The following is a 13915-nucleotide window of genomic DNA, read 5'->3' on the forward strand; positions in this document are numbered from 1 at the left end:
CATAACAGCAGCATCTACATGGGTACACATGTACATAACAGCAACCACTACACAGGGGTACACACGTGTCTATAACAGCAGCCACTACACAGGGGCACACACATGTACATAACTGCAACCACTACACAGGGACACACACATGTACATAACTGCAACCACTACACAGAAGTACACACGTGTACATTCGCAACACATCACACTCCCAGGCATGCACTGTACTTCACACATATGCACGTTCCATACAATGCACATCTGCATACACAGTATGCCACGCATGCACTCAGATCCCATGTGCCTTCCCCCCAACTGCCTGTGGCCCCTGCTTCCTCCTCTCTGCTTCCAGCTTCACAGCATCACAAGCCAGGCCACTCCTAAGAAAGCCGCTTTCTGTAAAGACACACTGTGTTCCTGCAGCGTTGGTGGCCGTGACCACGGGCAGCACTGGTATCTGTCCTTCCTCGCAGGGCCTTTGCCGTTTCTGGGAACAGTCACAGCAGAACCGACTGTGAGTGACTGAGCGTGTACATCTGTTCCTTCTGCCCAGATCAAGCCCGTGGAGTTCATCGTCCATGCCATCGTCACTACCTCAGACTTGGAGATTCGCCCGTCACAGGTGGATTTTGGCTACTGCACCATCTACGAGGGCATTAAGACCGAGATCACCCTCCACAACCACTCCTTCCTGCCCCAGGAGTTTGGCTTCGTCGGACTCCCCAAGGTACCTCCCGTAGTCACCTGCCGAGGGGACTATAAAAGGGGTCCAAGTGTGGCTGTGCTGTGCGGGTCAGACCACGAGCAGCTGCTGCTCTGGGTCCAGACACTGACAGGCCTAGATCTGGATAACACTCCCTAGATAACACTCCCACCACTGTCCCTACCCATCCTCTCCCTCCATCCCAGCCCCCTCCTTGTATCTCTGCTTTTCCTGGGCCCTCCTTGCCTCTTTCTCTTCATTTCTGTCTTTCCCTCTTTACTCCATCACGCACCTTCAGCCCTCTCTCTACTGACTCCAGACACCTGTCCCCAGCCTTCCTTCCAGAACTCACACCTGCCTGCGCTCCACAGGACAAGCACGAAAAGCCCGGCCTCTGGTTCCTCCTCGCCTCTCCCAGGCCAGTGGGTGTCACCACTTGGCCTGACAGTCATGTGCACACCCACCAGCCACACCCCCATCACACACTGACACGCTCTCCCATGCACACATCCTTGTTACATCAAGGTCCACAAAACTCCCCCCACAAAGAGCAACACCATTTTCATTCTGGCATCAATGGCTTTTTTCCGTTTGTCAGTTTGTGGACATTCAGCCCAATGATGGATTTGGAACAGTCTTGCCACTGGAAAGTTTGCACCTTGATGTGATCTTCCAGCCCACCAAGGCTAAGGAGTACAACTTTGAGTTGGTCTGCAAATCAGAGATTAACAGGTAGGCCTGCCAGGTGAGAGCCGGGTGCAGGGCCAAGCGTATGCACCTCAGGGCAGCTCCTCCCACCTGCCCTTGTGCCCCTAGCCTGGCCTCAGTACCCCACCTTCCAGGAATCTTCAGCAATTGGCCAGGCCGACCACAGGGCTGGTCTGTGCAACATTATAGACCTGGGAAGAGACAGGCCCAGGAGCCTATTCACCTGCATGGTAGATTTGTGTTTGAGTATGCACATGAGCATGTATTCATGGGTCATATATGTTAGCAGGTAGGTACATGTGTGAGTGGATCCTGTATATGAGTGCATGCTTTTTTGTGGGTATATGTGTGTGTTATATGTGTAAGCATGTGTGTATATGATGGCATGTGTGGGGGTGTATACATGCATGTATACATATGTTTACACATATGGGGGTATATGTATATAAATGTATCTGCATGAGTGTGAATGGGGAAGTTTGAGTATAAATGTAATTGTCTATAAATGTGCATATGCATGCTTGTATAGGAGTGGGCATGTGTGTGGCTGTGCACGTTTAAATGACTGAGTAGGCATGGTATGTTGTTGCTGTTGTTGTTATGTGTCGTCGAGTCGCCTACAACTCATCGCAACCCTGTGTACAAGAGCCCTAAACTCTGCCCTATTCTGAGCCAATCTCACTGTCTCTGACACACCTACCCCCATTACCCCGGTCAGTGAATCAATCCATCTCATGGAGGGTCTTCCTCTTTTGCACTGTCCCTCCACCCTCCCAAGCATGACGTCCCTCTTCCAAGGACTGGTGCCTCCTTGCAACATGTCCGAGGTATGTCAGACGAAGCTTCAGAATCCTTGCCTCTAAGGAGCAGCCTGGCTTCACCCTCTCCAGGACAAACCTATTCTTTTTCTTAGTAGTCTATGGTATATTCAATACTCTTCTCCAACACCACAGCCCAAAGGCATCAGTTCTCCTTCTATCATCCGTAGTCATTGTCCAGCTCTCTAATGCATAGCAACTGATTGCAAAGACAATGGCATTTATCAAGCGCACCTTAGTCTCCAGACTGACATCGTTGCTCTTCAGTACTTTAGAGAGGTCTCCAACTGCAGACTTTCCCATCAAAATACATCTTTTCATTTCCTGGCTGTTGATGCCAAGAGTGTTGACTGTAGCGGGGGAGGGGGTGGGCAGGGAGAAAAGTGCAACAATGAATGACTGGAAATCCGAAGTCTCTGTAAATTTTTATTAAAATTAATAAATAAATAGTGTTGACTGTGAATCCAAGCAAACTAAAGCTGTGAACAATTTCAATCTCTTTACTATCCATCATGAAGCTGCCAATCAGCCCAGTGGTGAGAAGAGAGAAGAGAAAACCCAGATACAAGCGCACCTCCACTGACTTGGGAAGAGTGTTCCTGATCGACCCTGAAAGAAAGGAAAAAGGTGGTGGTGTAGGGGTAGAAATGAAGCATCATCGGGAAGAACTGACTGACCAGCTTGGACCAGCAGCCTCCAGTTAGAAATGTTTTGGTTGAAATATTTAGAGCCCTATGTCAAGCCCGAGGCAGGCCCTGGGCACTTTACTGGCCCATGCAGACACATGCAAGTACATAAGAATGCATGAGGACAACTCCAGAGACAGTGTCAAGACCCCCTGTGTCTCCTCCTTACCTCATCTGAGCCTACCCAGCTTCCCGGCCTGCTCTCCTCTCCTTCTTATCCACCTCCTCATCCTACCAAGAGTCCAGGCTCACACTGGCCTGTCCAAGGTGGATCTGAACAGTCAGGTGAGGTCAGCCCGGCTGGGCCTAGACAAGCCAGTGTGGTCAGCCCAGCCTGCTGCTCCATGGTGTATGTTATTGCTCAACCTCAATCTTTTCTCCATGAACTTGCCTACTGGTCCAGTGAGGAGGATTTCTATTTTCTTGTTGTTGAGATGTAACCCATGTGAATGTTGGTGGGCTGAAGCCCACCATTCTTTATTTAAAGAATAATGATTTGGTTATTTTCACCATAATCAAAATTTTCATTCTTTCCAGTCTTTGAATTATTTCTAGGACTATAGAGAGTGGCACACACTCAAAGTGACATCACTGTCCACAATCTTTGAGATGAGAACTGTTGTCTCAGACACAGCTGGTCAAGAAGGCAGGTTGCTATGCAATTCACATACTGCACTTGTTTTCTTTTTTTTAATATTTTTTAAATTTTTTTATTGTATTATTTTTACATGTACCATCAAATCAGATCTGACTGGTACAGGAGGAGATTGCCCCCTCCTTCTCCAGCAGAGCATCTGGTGGATTTGAACTGCGCATCCTATCTCCATACCTTTTCAACCTATATGCAGAACAGATTATCCGGGAGGCTGGGCTCTATGAGGAGAAATGTAGGGTCAAGATTGGTGGACGATTTATCAACAACCTGCGTTATGCGGATGACACAACCCTGCTTGCTGAAACTGAAGAGGACCTGAAGCACCTGCTGCAGAGGGTCAAGGACTGCAGCCTACAATATGGATTGAGGCTCAATGTCAAGAAGACAAAGATTCTCACCACTGGACCAATTGGCAGCATCAGGATGGATGGTGAAGAGATTGAGATTGTACACACCTTTAGTTTGCTTGGCTCCATAGTCAACAGTCTTGGCACCAGTAGCCAGGAAATTAAAAGGCGCATTGCCATGCGAAAGTCTGCTGTTAGGGACCTCTCCAAAGTACTGAAGAGCAATGGTGTCTCTCTGGAGACTAAGGTGTGTCTGATACAGGCTATGGTCTTCACAATCACTTGTCATGCATCAGAGAGCTGGACAATGACCAGGGAGGATAGAAGGAGAATCGATGCCTTTGAGCTGTGGTGCTGGAGAAGAGTATTGAGAATACCATGGACTGCTAGGAAAACAAACAGATTTGTCCTGGAAAGGGTTAAACCGGGTGGCTCCTTGGAGGCAAAGATTCTGAGGCTCCATCTAACATACTTTGGACATGTTGTGAGGAGGGACCAGTCCCTGGAAAGGGATCTCATGCTTGGGAGGGTGGAGGGACAGCACAGGAGAGGAAGGCCCTCTATGAGGTGGATTGGTTCAGTGACTGGGATAATTGGGATGGGAGTGTCAGAGACAGTGCAATTGGCACAGGACAGAGCGGAGTTTAGGGCTGTTGTACATAGGGTCGCTATGAGTCGCAAGCGACTCGACGGCACATAACAACAACCTCTGGGATGGCAGTGCAGCGTCTTGCAACTAGGCCACCAGAGCTCCCTTGCATTTGTTTTCTAAGAGAGCATCAACGAGATTTTTTTTTCTCCCACTGTAGTTATGGTTCTGGTCCATTCACGTTTTACAAACGTGGATCCATTTTGGTTTCACTTTGTCAGCCTTGATGACTGAACCAGAACAAAGCAGTTTGAAGCCCTTTATGAAAGTAAAAAGGCCATCTGCTTCAATTCAACAATCCCAACCGCCAGTCAATTATCGAAGATCCTACCTCGACTCGTTGGACCTATGCAAGATCAGCTAATGTCTACCCCAATTTCAAGCCCACTCCCAAGCTCTCACTCATGAGAGTAGTGTTTGACATTGGGCCCTTGTTCTTCTGGTTTTATGTTTTCCAAACTGACAGAAATAAGAGAAGAAAAACTTATCCAGGAAGGAAAATTGGAATGAACATTTAGCATCTCATATTAAGCATGCCTTCGAGCTGTGGTGCTGGAGAAGAGTCTTGAACACAGCATGGACCACCATGAAAACAAATAGGTCTGTCTTGGAGAGGGTGAAACCAAGTCTCTCCTTGGAGGCTAGGGTTTTGAAGCTCTGCCTCACTTACTTTTGGTACGTGGGCAGGAAAGACCTATCTTTGGAGAAGGACATCATGCTTGGAAGGGTGGACAGACAGCCGGAAAGGAAGACTCTGGATGAGATGGATTGATACAGTAACTGGGCCAATGAGGGTTGGTGTGTCATCATTACTGAGACTAACCCAGGATAAGGAAAGGTTCAGAGCTGCTGTACATAGGCTCTCTATGCATCACAGACGACTCAACGGCACATAAAAACAATAACATACTATGATGGGTTTGGAAGCAGGAGTGGCATCCACTTCTTCAACAACACGCCTCCGGAAATTCTCTGAAATTTGATAAATGTCACTAGTTATAGAGAGGTTTCAGGCCTTTTGTTCATAGGGTCGCTATGAGTCGTGCCCAACTTGAAGGCAATCAATAACAACATTAAGTGTGACAGTGATGACTATATGTATTATTGCTTAAATAAATCTATTAACCATTTTTTTTAAAAAGGAACTAAAATGGCCAGCAGTAAAAATAGCCAACACATTGTTCTTTTTTTAATTGAAGGATTAATGTTGGTGGGCTCGTCATGAAGGCAGGGGTGGGGAGAACTGGCAGATGACAAAAGAAATGCCTTTGAGTTGTGGTGTTGGAGAAGAGTATTGAGTACCCCATGGACTGCCAAAAGAACAAATAGATATGTCTTGAAGAAGGTGCAGTCAGTGTGCAATCAGTGATTCTTGGAGGCAAGGATGTACTTTGTGCCTGTCGTTAGGAGAGGCTATTACTTGGAGAAGGAAATCATACTTGCAAAGATGGAGAGTCAGAAAAAGAGAGGAAGAACTTCAATGAGACGCACTGATAGAGCCTGCAGCAATGGGTTCAAGTATGCACTGCTGGTAAGGATGGCGCAGGATAGGACAGAGTTCAAATCAGTTGTTCATAGCATCGCTATGAGTCAGACTTGACTCAGCAGCACTTAACAACAAGAAGACATTGTGATTAAGATTTTAGCTACTTTTAGTTAAAATGGACACAGAGCACATGATGTTCTCTGCCTTCCTTAAGGAACCAACACACCCAAACCCATTGCTGTCACGTAAGCTGTAGTCATGATGAGCTGTGTCTCTCATGTCACAGAGTAGAACTGTGCTCCAGAGAGGTTTTTAGTTCCAAACTTCGCCTTTTGTCTGTGGCTTGGCTGGCTGGCCTTGATCCACCAACCGTTAGATTAGTGGTCCAGCCAAAACTATTTGCACTATCAAGAGGCCTTTTCCTCATTAATGAGATCATGAGCAGAACACCTGGTGGCCACTGTAACAGGTGATACTGTTGTGGATCAGGTGTGCTTGCATACAGGGGTCTCCCTCTGTGGCCCCAGTCGTCATGGGAGGTCAAGGATGCTCGCCCTCCCAAGCTGAGCCTGCGCGCTCTCTCGTCCTAGGCAGTTCAAGCTCTCTTGCCGGGCTGTGGCTGTCCAGCCGCCCCTGGAGCTGTCCCACTACCTCATCAAGTTTTCAGCCACCGCCTTGTACGACACCTCTGTGGCCACCTTGTATGTCATCAACTCCTGCCGGAAAATGAACTCGAGGACCCAGTTGGCACGCCAGGATGATCTCATTGTGGGGCCCAAGTCGTTTGAGTTCCTGCTGCCCCCAGACTCACCCATCATTATCTCTCCCTCAGTTGGGACAGTGTTGCCTGGAAAGGTGAGTGTGGACCTCCTATGCAGGTAGAGGTGGGCTGTCCTTTCTCACCCCAGATATTCGAGAGGCAGCAGAGCAAACTCCAGCTCAGCTCTGGCTAAACCCATGCAGGCCCAGGACACAGGAACATGGTCACCCTAGGCCATATGCCCTGAACCAGGAGGAACCAAGTCAAAGACCCCCTTCCACCTGGGCAGCTGACCTCACAGGTGCCCTGCCACCAAGGTGGGCTTGGGTCCAGGCCCCACAGCTTCTCACTGCATCTTCCTCCCTCCCTCCTCTCATTTTACCCATGGGGGCAGAAGGAGCATGAGCTCTCTCAAACCCCCATCCCCATCCTCAAGCTTAACACCTTACCTTCAAAACTGGGGTGACAGCTACTCTGCGAGGCTTGGAAAGGACTGCCCAAAGAATGAACTTATATGTCCCAGAAAAAGTGCAGCCAAAGTGCTTCTTAGAGGCAAGGATGACGAAGCTTCATCTCACATAACTTAGGAATGTTAGGAGAGGCTATTCCTTAGAAAAGAGATAGCAGGCTTGGAAAGGTGGAGGGTCAGTGGAAAAGAGGAACACCCCCAACAAGAGGAAATTGACACAGTGACTGCAGCAATGGCCATAAGTGTGTCAGAGGTGGTGAGGATGGCACTGAAGGACAGAATTCAGGCTTCTCGTTCACAGGGTCACTAAGTCCTACTCAATGGCACCTAACAACAACAAATAGAGCAGGCACACAGGGCAGGATAAACCTGGTCAGCGTGGATCAGCCAGCCAGGGGTTTAAATTCACATCTCTCAGTTCTGAAAATGTTACCGAGGAATGCTCTCATTCCCACAGGGAATTTGAGGCATTCTCTGTCTGTCTGTCTTTCTGTCTACTGTCTTCGCCTCTCTCTATTACTCATTCTCTCACACAAACAGTACATGTCCCTGCCTCTGTCTCCTCCTCTCTACCAATTGGCCTGAGTCCTCACTAAGCAATTAGGCGCTGCTCAGAGATCTGAGGGGCAGATGGTGGAGGGAGCGCACGTGCCTCGAGAGGCTGGAAAGATAGAAAACATACACACACTTCCAGTCTACACTACTCAAAAGAAAAGTTCAAGGTGGGGCCCAGACCATTCTGGACCCGGTTCAGTGCCTCTGCCAGCAGGACCCTGCCCCATAGTAAAGGACTCCTAGAAGTCCAGCAAGTGGTTGTTGATGTTATTGTGAACCAACGCATAGCTGACCCTCCAGCACATTTTCAGAGGCAGGAAATCACACAGGAGATTGCCCATCTTTCTCCCATGGAGCAGTTGGTGGATTTGAACCACATACCTTTGCACTGGCAGCACAGTGCCTCACCATGAGCCACCAGAGCTCCCTTGCCCACCCCAATTCTGGGACCGTGCTGAGGGCAGGACTTCCTGAGAAATACTGCAGAGGGAAGGTGACTGCCCGCACACCAGGATCAGGGTGAGAGCGGGGAAGCGTGCTGAGAGGACAGGGCCACCAGCAGCACCGCCAGGCCCTCCACCCCACCCTGGCAGGATGGCAACGCCCTTTCCTCCTCTCCCCACAGCGGTGCCTGGTGCAGGTGGCCTTCCAGCCTGTACTGCCTGAGGAGCTGGTGCGCCAGGAAGCCCTCCAGATGCTGAACAAGGAGGCTGAGGGCAAAACGGTTAGTGGTGGCAAGTGGGGATAGGTGTGGGTGGCTAGTGGGACTGGAGAGCAGGGACTGCCCTGCAGAACCCCATGGCCATGGAATGCCCTCCAGACCCCATTCTTATCTCTGTTGGGGGCCTGGAGCTCCTCATTCACAAACTGAGGAGTCATCTGCTCAAAGGTACCACTTGACATACTTCCCCACTCAAAGGACACGGCCAGCTTCTGCCCAGCAGACCTGCGTTGGTCTCTGGCTGCCTCTCACTCCAACACTGACCTGTCTCCTCTGCACGCTCATCCCTCCTTCTCCCATGCTCCTCTGTCCCCACCCTATGTCCTGTCTTCTCCTTTTAGGAAGGCTCTTGGTCTCCCAGTCCCTGTGCACCCATGGTTCACACAATTCCTGTGTCAAGCAGTAGGAGGCTCAAGCCCAGGCTGGACCATCAGGAAGTCAGTTAGGGGTAGCCAGACTTGGGACAAGTGCCTCCGGACAGCTTCCCAATCCATCTCTCCTCCCCTGTAGTCCCGAAAAGATATGGTCAACCAGAAGAAGGACCTGCGGAAGTCATCTGTCAGCACCATGCGTGTGCAGAACCGAGAGCGACAGTTCCGGCTATCTACTGCCTCCAGTTTGGATTTGCAAAAGCAGGAGCTGAAGACCAGGTAGGCCCAAATGGGGCTGTTCCACCCATCCCACTCCCCCAAGGCCACTTTCATGGAAACCAGGCCTGGGCCCATGGAGACTCCTCAATAGACACAAGAAGAAACTCAACTGCTTGAAGCAAACATGGTTGTACTGGCTGACATGACTAGGAAATCAAGACCATTATCTTCAGACACTGCCTCCAGGTGCTACCCCCGGCCCTCCCAGGCTCTGCCTTCCTGGGCATCTGCTAACCTTTCTGAGGGCCCTGGCCTACCAGCTGAGCAACCCCAGCCTTTCCAGTGTGCAAAGTAGACCCAGGATGCTCTGGCAGGCTTACATTACTTGTCAGCCCTGGACTCAGCCCCACTCAGAGGTCTCACTCTGGTTAGGTGATAAGGGTGCGTGCTTTCCTATGACTGACTTGACCAGGACCCTGATTGTGAAAGCTGTCCCCACAGGAGCTGGGCAAGGAAGTAGGGCAGCCAGCTGGCCAAAACTCAGACAATGTGGCCCCAGGCTGCTGCCTCTTACCACATTGTGCTGCCCAGAGAGGCTGCCCTGAGCTCAGGGCCCACGGAGCAGGGCCACAGCCTGCAGGGCCTGGGCACAAGCGTATTGTGTTGGCCCTTTCTAGCTCTGAAGAGTTCCAGATTGCCCAAGCCGCTCTGGCCAGAACTTTTGCAGGAAAATTTGACAGGTTCGTGGTCCCCTGTGTTGTTGCCAATGGGGACATCAAGGACAGGAATGAAACAGAGCCCATGAGCTTCAGGTATGAAACACAGCACAGCACCTGCGTTGGGTGAGTCTGCAGCAAAACCCCATCTGCTTTAGCTCTGAGGCAGCTTGGCCTGGGCAGTGAGTGGGGCCGGGACACTAGAGTGCTTGCCCGCTCAATGCCACTCCTGCCTCAGCACGGTCCTCACCCTGGTCTGCAGCCCCTACAATACCCTGTATCTGGAGCTCTGGTGTCCAGCCGTAGCACCATCCATCATAGTGACATCTGACAAGGGCAAGACCGTCTTTAACTTCGGAGAGGTGGCTGTCGGTGAGTCAAGCCAGCCAGGTTCTTGGGCCCACACATACCTGCAACACCTCGGTCACCACCCACAACCACCCTCCACCTCTGTTGCAGGTCAACGCAGCATAAAGAAAATCTCTCTCCAGAACATCTCCCCTGAGGACCTGGCTGTATCCTTCCCTCAAAGGGCAGGTGGAGCGTACAGAGTGGGAGCCCCCACCCTGAGGCAGAGCCCATGACCCCCTCCTTGACAGCCACTCTCAGGTGGAGTTTTCTTTGCTGAACCCCATCGGCCCCTTCGTCTTGCTGAACCCCTTCAGCAAGCTGCTAGCAGGCGAGACCCGGACTCTGGGACTGTCCTTCTTACCCGAGGACAGCATACTGGTGAGTTCTGACCACCCCGGGCTAGAGCTGGGCCTGGAAGCTCACAGGACTGCCTGAGTGCACAGGCCAAGGCTGACCAAGCTGGGTCTGGCCCAGAAACCCCTCCCTTGTGGGCTGGAGGTATTTGCTTCCTGCTGAAGGTCGGGGTTTCCTCAGGCCCAGGAGACAGTGGACATCATCACCAAGAGGGGCACACTTACCCTAACCCTTCTGGGCACCGGTGTTGCTTCCATGATCGTCTGCTCCATCGAAGGGGACGTCTTCAACATGGGCTATGTGCTAGCCAGGGAATCGCTGTCCTCCACCTTCAAGGTGAAGGGTACTCAGGCCAGGCTGGGGAGCGGGGAGGTGTCAGCTGGACCTTGAGAGGAGTGGGCTGGTGGAGGACAAGCTGCCTCCAGCAGAGGAAAGCCAGGGAATGGAAAACCTAAGAATGTGGCATCTGGCCCCTTTTTCCCCAACTCCTCTGTGTTGTTCCCTGGACCCTCTTCTTCAAGCCCCCCTCCCTCCATTCTGCTTTGCCGCTTGGCTTGTAAACTACCCCCTGGAGTTTAACTCAGGCAAAGCTATGGTAGGAAGGACTCTCCATGTGAGGTCACTTCATCCCTGGGGACACACACACACACACACACACACACACACGGCACTGACAGTTTCATGAGGGGCCTTTCCATGGGAGAGAAGTCAGGCAGAGAGATGTGAAAAGATGCCAGAAGATGTGAGTGCTGGGACTTTTTACATCCAGTAATAGCACCATCTCCTGAACCCAAGGTAGTCAGTCAGGGTCCCAGCCCCATTCTCCTGTCCCCCACCATCACCCCTATACAGCTAGAGAACTACTCCATGCTCCCCATCAAGTTCTCCATGCGGCTGGACAGCTTGTCCAGCAAGTGGAGGGAGGACTTGCAGCAGCTGCCACGATACCTTGTCTCCCCAAAGCAGAGGACTGAAGTGGTCGGTGAGTTCACTGTCAGGGCCTGGGGGCGGGGCATGGGATGGGCAGCGGGGAGGAAGTGGGTCCCCCCCCAAAGGACCAGACAGGTATGGATAAGGGGAGAGAGAGAAAGAGAGAGGGGAATGGGAGGGGGAAGATAGGAGGGGAAGGAGGGGGAGGGGAGGGATGGCAAAGGGGAGGGCGGGGGGGGGGGGAGAGAGAGACCGCCCACAGACAGCGGACTGGTGGTCGTGCACAGATCAGAGGACTGGTGGACTGGTGGATAGTGTCAAGCAAGTGGGAAGTCAGACCAGACCAGGCAGGAAGGACAGGGGACTACCGGGTGCAGATGGAGGTTGGAGGAAGCAAAGCGAGAGAGCAGAGAGATCACAAGCCTAAGCCGTGAGCATCGTGAGGCCGGAGTGGACAGGCGTAGGGTGACCACGCTGGCCGGGAGCTAGGCTGCCGAGGGGCCCGACGGGGCGTGTCAGGCGCTAGGGGTCGCCCTCTGGTCTCACACACAGCGCTGCCCGCAGGCACGCAAAACCTGAACGGGCTGAGCGTGTTCAGCGTGATGCCGGTAGAGGGCGTCATCGAGCCCGGGAAGGCGCAGGACTTCACCGTGACCTTCAGCCCGGACCACGAGAGCCTGTACTTCTCCGACAGGCTCCAGGTGGTGCTCTTTGACAAGGTGCGCCCCCCCCCCGTCCACGCTGGGAGATGATTTCCCCCCCCCGACCCCCCGACCCCCGCCTTTCAGAGGCTCTCTCCACCTCACCCTGCACACTCCAGGCTAGAGTCATTAGGGTGCAGTTTCCTGTACCCCAAGACCTACACTGATTGTCTCACCAGTCCTCTCTGCTCAACCTCAGCCAGAGACACGGCTGCCTCCTTTCTCCCTAGACAGTGTCCCATCAGATCCTTCTGAAGGGTGCAGCCCGGGAGCACATGATGTTTGTGGAGGGCGGGGACCCGCTGGATGTGCCGGTGGAGTCTCTGACTGTGATCCCTACCTTAGACCAGGAACACAAAGAGGGTGAGCACCCTGAAAGAGGATGACATACACCCTACCTCTTACCCCCTATCCCTGCACTCTACCCCACAACTCAAAACAATGCATATGGCCTCAACCAGGGCTCCCCACCCCCTCACCCCATTTAAGAGGCTGAGGAGCTGAAATCCATCCTGGTGACTCTGGAGTACCTGCAGCTGGACACCAACATACCTGCACCTCCTGCCACCCGTGAGCTGCAGGTGGGCTGCATCCGAACCTCCCAGCTGTCTGCGAAGAAGGTGACAGCCCCTCTGCCCTGGTAGCATCACTATGACCTGGGAGCCCCCAGTCTTGCCCCCCCAACCCGGCCTTGGCTGTCACATCCTGCAGCATGTTTGGGAAAGGTAGTCCGTTGGTCACAGCTGAAAGGTGGGTGGACCCCTGCAATGGGGGCCCCATTGCCCCCACCCCACCATCCCCCCTGCGCTGCCCTACAGAGTGTGGAGTTCAGTCTGGACAACGTGGCCGCCCTACAGCACAAAGGCTTCACTGTGGAGCCCTCCCGCGGCATTGTGGAGCGAGGCCAGACCAAGACCATCAGCATCTCATGGACGCCCACTGCCGACTTTGACGTAAGCTGGGGGTCTGTCCTGGCCCTGGGTCTGAGAACCCAAGCAGTCAGCAGGCAGGAATCAGGGTGCCCCCCTGCCACACTCAGGGATGGACAGAGTTGGGGTCCCTGGACAGGGAGAGGTGGACAATGCCTGAGGTGCCCAGCAGCTGAGAGTCCCTATTCCTCCCCTTTTCCAGCCAGACCACCCACTGATGGTATCAGCCTTGCTGGTGCTCCGGGGGGACGTGAAGGAAACCTACAAGGTCCTCTTGGTGGTCCACGTGGTGACCGGACCCTGAGGCACAGAATTTGATGCACTGAACCCCTCTCATCTCTCTTGAGGCCCTCTCCCTGGGCCATAAGCCAAGCTGAGCCTCCCTGGGACCCGGTTATCCTCTGTTGGGCCAGCCCAAATAGGCAAGGCAGCCCTCAGCACGGCACCTTGTCCAGGAACTCAGCCCCAGACTGGTCCACTACTGCAGACTCTGGGCTGACCTGGACCAGCAAACCCAGAGTCTCACCCTACCCAAACCCCCAGCCCATGTCAGCACCAAAATGTAACTCCAAACCCTTATGGCCAGCCCTGCTCTGCCCTAAGGGGCCACAAAAGAAAATCAATAAACTTATAAACCACCACAATTTGAAGCAACTGAAGTCATTCAAAATGACTGTAGTAGTGGGTGCAGAATCCCTGGATTTCCTCATGAGGTATAAGATTCTCCCTCAAAACACCAAAGGTCAGGAACACACCCTCCCTCAGGTTCTCACCCCAGGCCCAGCCACAGCCCAGG

The 13915-nt window shown here is 52.5% G+C and overlaps 1 pseudogene; it reads left to right on the forward strand.

The window, feature by feature from the left end:
- LOC102845956 overlaps positions 1-13423 on the forward strand; it is a 99503-nt pseudogene extending 86080 nt beyond the window's left edge.
- The last annotated feature ends 492 nt before the right edge of the window (positions 13424-13915 follow it).

The sequence above is a fragment of the Elephantulus edwardii genome, unplaced genomic scaffold (genome assembly GCF_000299155.1).
Source record: "Elephantulus edwardii isolate Elephantulus edwardi_28Jun2011 unplaced genomic scaffold, EleEdw1.0 scaffold00045, whole genome shotgun sequence".
NCBI lineage: Eukaryota > Metazoa > Chordata > Mammalia > Macroscelidea > Macroscelididae > Elephantulus > Elephantulus edwardii.